A 6,292-nucleotide genomic window follows, 5' to 3' on the forward strand; every position below is an offset into this window, starting at 1 on the left:
AGACGTCATTGGCCTGTGCTCTTGGAATCTGGGACATCTTTAGTGCTTTCCCCAATGCTTACATGCTGAATTTAGTCTTTATACCCACCTTGTCCTCCTCCACATATTGGTCTTGACTCTTCTTTCTGAATTTTGTGTGTTTTTGCTCCCTTCCTTACAATGGGTGACCTCACAGCTGTAGCCCCCTACCTTTGTAGAACTGTATGGCCCACCAAATGCTTTTAGTTTAGCTGGACATTAGGCCTTCCTTACTTTGAATCAACACCATTTAGCTGTTCTCCAATACCTTATTCAGTATCTATCTCTCATGAATCCTTTCCCAAAAATATCTGCTTTTTTAAACTCTTAGTTGGGAAGGAAAGGAGTCCACACTTACAATGTTTGATCTCATCTTATTCATTATTTACCACAGATGGGCCTGAGGGAATATATCTATCTGTAATTATGGCAGGAACAGCACCACTCAAAAAGTAGAGTGTATGTTTTAGGGCAGAAAGATCTTTCTTTTCATCCTTAAGTCAGAACAGCTAGAAATTCTACAGGTTAGAAAGCAAGCCACATAAGCCTCTCCCTTAGCGATTTCAGGGCAAGACTAGACTAGCCCAGACAAAAGAATTAGTCTAGTGGATACTATTTCTTAGAAAATACAGTAGCTCAGAATTCTAATGAGGAAGTTCATGGATTATTTCTCTTCCTTGAACATTGCTACTTTCATCTTGTTGACCTTTCTTGAACACCTGAATGAAACATGTCCGGTAGTGGGAATCCCGTGTAGTGTTTCAATGCGTGTTCCCCCCTACGGGTAGGATGCTGGTATCTACCGAAATGGGGAGCAAGGGGGCTCTGCTGTCAGAGAGAGACTGACACTCCCAGCAGGCTCTCAGGAACTCTGAGTTGGCAGCTCTTATCTGATTTAAGAGACAGCTTGTTTAGTGAAGTGAGAAGCATTTTGTTCTGTACGTGAAAACCTTCAGGGTATGGAAGTTTAGGAATCCATGAGGTTGCTTTGCACATTCAGAATTAGTTGCTTTTACTTGCACAGGAATTAATTTGTTATTCTCTCACAGTCTATCTGTCTTGCAGATGTTGTCTTTCTCTAAAGGCTTTCTTTCTTTTTGGTTGCTGTTGTTAGGTTCTGATCTAAAATTGTTTTTAGTCTGAACCAAGTAAACATCTTTGATTCTCCAACTTCTCCCATGCTATTGGGGGAAAGTGCTTCAGATTTGTGGATATTTGGCTAAACTCCACACCAGTTTTTCTCCATATGGATACATGTACTGGTAACTATTCTTCAACTGTGAAACTCAACCTTTTGGCCTCATGTAATCAGAAAAATGCAATGTGCTCTGACACAGAGTCCAGGCAAAATTAGGCCTCCCATTCATACAAGTGAGTGAATGCTAGAAATGAAGTTTCTTTTCTTTTCTTTCTTTCTTTCTTTTTTTTTTTTTTTTTTTTTTGAGACAGAGTCTCAAATTGTCAGCCTGGGTAGAGTGCTGTGTCATCACAACTCACAGTAACTTCAAACTCCTGTGCTCAAGCAATGCACCTGCCTCAGCCTTCCAAGTAGCTGGGACTACAGGCACCTGCCACAATGCCTGGCTATTTTTTGATTGTAGTTGTCATTGCTGTTTGGCAGGCCCAGGCTGGGTTCAAACCCACCAGCTCCAGTGTATGTGGCTGGCGACCTGGCCGCTTGAACTACAGACACCAAGCCAAAATGAGGTTTCTTTTGACCTTCTTTCCTCCTCCATCCTCCATATCTTATTTACAACACACAACATTCAATTCAGTAGGGGCTGTAGCACTGTGTAAATGTATCATTTCTTTGAGTTAATTTTAATCAAAGCATCATTGATACAATATCTGCCTCCACAGATACTCCATATTGAGTATCCAAAAAGTTAATTTGAGAAGCATAGTTGGGAAATTAATTTCAGACAAATTAGTTTGATAGTATGAGAAATAATGACTTTTTGAAAATAAAATTCACAGTATGTATTAATAAATTAAAGGCTCTGAAAAGTCCCACAGCAATCTAAGATACCTTTAGTCTTCCCAATCCATAGGTCCTGAATTTAATCTCTATTTAGAAACCACTCACCTACTTCCCCTTTCACATTTTGGCCTTGAGTCTTCTCTCTGAACTCTAAGTTTTTTTGTTCTCTTCCCTACAGATTACTGTACTGAATTGTCTGTTATACTCTTTTGGTTTTGCCAGACCTTAAGCTACACCTAAATTTGTAGAAAAATATACAAATCTCTTAGACATTTCTAACTTAGAGTTTCTCAAACTCATTTAAAGAGGAGATACTTTTAAATTTTCTTTTGTATAACACTCATTTATCTTAGATCAAACTCAACTATTAGAGATCTGGGACCTAGGCTGAGTTTTTTGAATCTCGGTGGAACTGGCTTTACCAAAGTGCACTTGAGTTTTGTAGTCTGTCTCCTACACTGAGGGGCATGCTGGGATGCTGTGCTGGAGGTTCTTTACTACATCAACCAAAAGGCTGGTATTGAGGAAATGCTCACTACCATCCATTTTTCTCTTCATGAAGACTCACGGAGAAATTTTTCTCAAGTCTCAGTATCAGGAAAACTATGATTCTTTGGGGTAAGAAGTACATTTTTATTTTGTGCACCACACATATTTTGTCTTCTTTATGCTGTCAGATTGCAAGTCATATTTTTTTTTATTTCAGGTTACTGTGGGGTACAAACAACTAGGTTACAATGTTTGCATTCGTTAGGTAGAGACCCTCTTGTAGTTGTGTACCACACCCGAGAGGTGTGCCACATACCCTTACATTGTGCCCATTAAGGGGGGGCACCCCAATTGCACTCTTCCCTCCCTCGTTCCCCCCACACACACTTAAATTGAATTGAGTTTTTCTCTTATGTGGATGTGTATTAGATCGTCTACTGGCTTCATATTAGTATTGAGCACAGTAGATACTTGCTTCATTCTTATGATACTTTACTAAGAAGAACCTGTAAGTTCAGATTTTAAGCCTCTTATCCTGAGACTCATAGCATGCAATTTATTTGCTCTTCTCTTGCCTGGCTTAATTTTCCCCAGAGATTTTTTTTTTTCTATTTAACATCCTCAATTATTTGGTTATTATAATGCTTCCCTACCTGTGCTTACATATTTTACAAATTGGAATACTTTCCTCTTGTAATAGGGAAGGTATAAAGTATCATGTTTAAAATTTCCCTTTAGTATTTGATTAAATGAATGAAATAATTAGGTCATTCAATTCTAGCATATTTCTATTAGGTCATAGAGTTTGTTAGCCACTTTGAAGACTATCAAATTCTAATTTTAGAGGCTTTAAAAATACTGATGTTAGACGCTTTATAGTTTTATCTTTCATGTTTAATATAATGACTCATTTTAAATCAGTTTTTGCATATTGTGTGAAATAGGGATACTTTGTTTTTTCCCTTACAGATATCCAAAGCTCTAGTATAATTTCTTGAAAAGATTTTCTCTTGCCATTTATTTACACTGCAGTGGGCTGAATGGGGACCCCCAAAGTTATCAGATTCTCATCTATGGAAGCTGTGGATGTTACTTTCCTGATAAAGTTTTTCAGATGTGATTAAATTAATGGTCTGGATGAGTAGATTGTCCTATATTACCTGAGCAGGCCCTAAATGTCATCCTTCTGAGAGAGGCAGGGAAAGGTTAAACACAGAGGGAGAGGTGATAGGAATGGAGAAGGGACTTGAAGATACTATGATCTGGTTTTTAATGTGATGGATGGGACCATGAACCAAGGAATTAGCTCCAGAAGGTAGAAAAGGCAAGGAAGGGATTCTTCCCTGTAGAAATGTGGAAGTGGCCTGACCAACACCATGACCTTAGCCCAGAGATACCAATGTTGGACTTTTGGTCTCCAGAATTTTGAGAAAGTAAAAAATCTTTGGCTACAATATAAATCACAGAGCAGAAAAAAGTGGGGCTTCACAAAAAAGACGTTTCCTCCCCCCCTCCACAGGCTGGTAAACAAAACACTTGGATTTAGGGAAAAGTTAGAGGAAACTAGACATAGGGTAGAGACACTACCTGGGTTTCTGGGGACAAATGTACCTCATTCCCTGGGCCTGTGCTAGGTTGGAAGGATGGAGCAGCACGAACCTCAGATGGCAAGACATGGGAATCTGAAAGCACAAGAGGCTGCATTCTACTTTCTGTTTCGAAATGTGTAGAGTCCTGAGAGCCAGGACAATGTGGGTCTGGTTAAGTAGCCATGACACAGGGGGAATTGCATATTGGAAGTGGATGCAAGGCTCAAGACAAGTGTTAAGGCAGTTTCAGTAAGAACCACGGAGCACGCAAAGATGCTGCAGGGAAACGCAGAGAGAACTGGGTGACTGGAGCCAGAATGTGTGTTAAGAAGCTGCAGAGGGCAGGGCATCCTCATCTGGAGTCCGTAAATTCATTATCTTTAGTGAGATATTGGCATAATGCCAAAGGCCAGTGAGGCCAGGCTGGTTTCAGTATGTATCAGCTGAGAATGGCCAGTGATGTGCTGCACCTATACCCATAGATTAGAGGTGAGGAGACACCTCCAGCTAAGGCCTGAGAAGGTTATTTAACTCTTCTCTGGTGCCAGGATAGGGCAACACATGAACCTCACTGGGGACATAGATCAACTTTTGGATTAATAATAGAGAGGGGGAAATGGAAGTAACTTCCAAACACTGAGTCTCTTCCCCTAAGTAGCTAAGCATTGGAAAGCTACTGAGGTGATGATATGATTTTTAAAATCACTGATTAATTCAAATTTATTAAAAGTGCTTGCTTCAGCAGCACATATACTAAAATTGGAATGATAGAGTGAAGATTCCCATGGTCCCTGCACAAGGTTGACACACAAATTTGTGACGCGTTCCATATTTTTAGAGGTGGCAATTTAATTTTTAGATACATTAGACTTTAAACCAACAAAAGTAAGGAAAGACAAGGATAGTCACTTCATGTTTGTTAAGGAAAACACTCAACATGAAGAGATGTCAATTATTAACATTTATGCACCCCACCAGAATGCTCCTCAATTTATATGGGAGACCCTAACAGACACGAGCAATTTAATATCTTCCAGCACCATAATACTTGGAGATTTTAACACCCCTTTGACAGTGTTGGATAGATCCTCCAATAAGAAACTAAGCAAAGAAATTTTGGACTTAAACTTCACCATACAACAATTGAATTTAATAGACATCTACAGAACATTTCATCCTAACAAAACTGAATACACATGCTTCTCATCAGCCCATGGAACATCCTCCAAAATTGATGACATCTTAGGTCACTATTCTAACCTCAGCAAATTTAAATGTATAGAAATTATTCCTTGTATTTTCTTGGATCATCATGCAATAAAAGTTGAACTCACCAATAATGGTATCTGCAACACATACAAAGACATGGAAACTAAATAACCTTATGCTGAATGATAGCTGGTTCATAGATGAGATTAAGAAGGAAATTGACAAATTTTTGGACCAAAACAATAATGAAGATACGAATTATCAGAACTTGTGGGATACTGCAAAGGCAGTTGTAAGAGGGAAATTTATAGCACTGCAAGTCTTCCTCAAGCGAACGGAAGAGAGGAAGTCAATAACTTAATGGGACTTCTTAAGCAACTGGAAAAGGAAGAACATTCTAACCCCAAACCTAGCAGAATAAAAGAAATAATTAAAATTAGAGAAGAATTAAATGAAATCAAAAACAAAAGAATTATTCAAAAGATCAATGAATCAAAAAGGTGTTTTTTGGAAAAGTTCAACAAAATTATAAACCTTTGGCCAACCTAACCAAAAATAGAAATTAAAGTCCATAATATCATCAATCAGAAATGACAAAGGTGAAATAACAACAGACACCTCAGAAATTCAAAGAATCCTTAATGAATAATACAAAAAAAACTTTATTCTCAGAAATATGAAAGTCAGAAAGAAATTGGCCAATACTTGGAAGCATGCCAACTTCCTAGACTCAATTAGAAAGAAATGGAAATACTGAACAGATCTATATCAAGTACTGAAATTGAATCAACTATACGAAATCTCCCAAAAAAGAAGAGTCCGGGACCAGATGGTTTCTCATCAGAAGTCTACCGAACCTTTACAGAGAAACTAATACCTGTATTACTTTTTTTTTTTTTTTTTGCAAGTTTAAATATTTCTTTCTTTCTTTCTTTCTTTTTCTTTTTTTATTGAATGGTAACTATGTACATTAATGCACTTCTGGGGTACAGTGTGGGGTTTTCAC

The 6,292-nt window shown here is 38.2% G+C and overlaps 1 non-coding gene across 1 annotated transcript; it reads left to right on the top strand.

Annotated features, from left to right (window-relative positions):
- The first annotated feature begins 4,806 nt into the window (after window positions 1-4,806).
- On the top strand, window positions 4,807-4,913 carry LOC111725507. The gene has a single exon (XR_002773559.1). It is a non-coding gene; the product is annotated as a U6 spliceosomal RNA (small nuclear RNA).
- The last annotated feature ends 1,379 nt before the right edge of the window (window positions 4,914-6,292 follow it).

The sequence above is a fragment of the Otolemur garnettii genome, unplaced genomic scaffold (genome assembly GCF_000181295.1).
Source record: "Otolemur garnettii isolate 467f Iridium unplaced genomic scaffold, OtoGar3 scaffold00042, whole genome shotgun sequence".
In the NCBI taxonomy this organism is placed as follows: domain Eukaryota; kingdom Metazoa; phylum Chordata; class Mammalia; order Primates; family Galagidae; genus Otolemur; species Otolemur garnettii.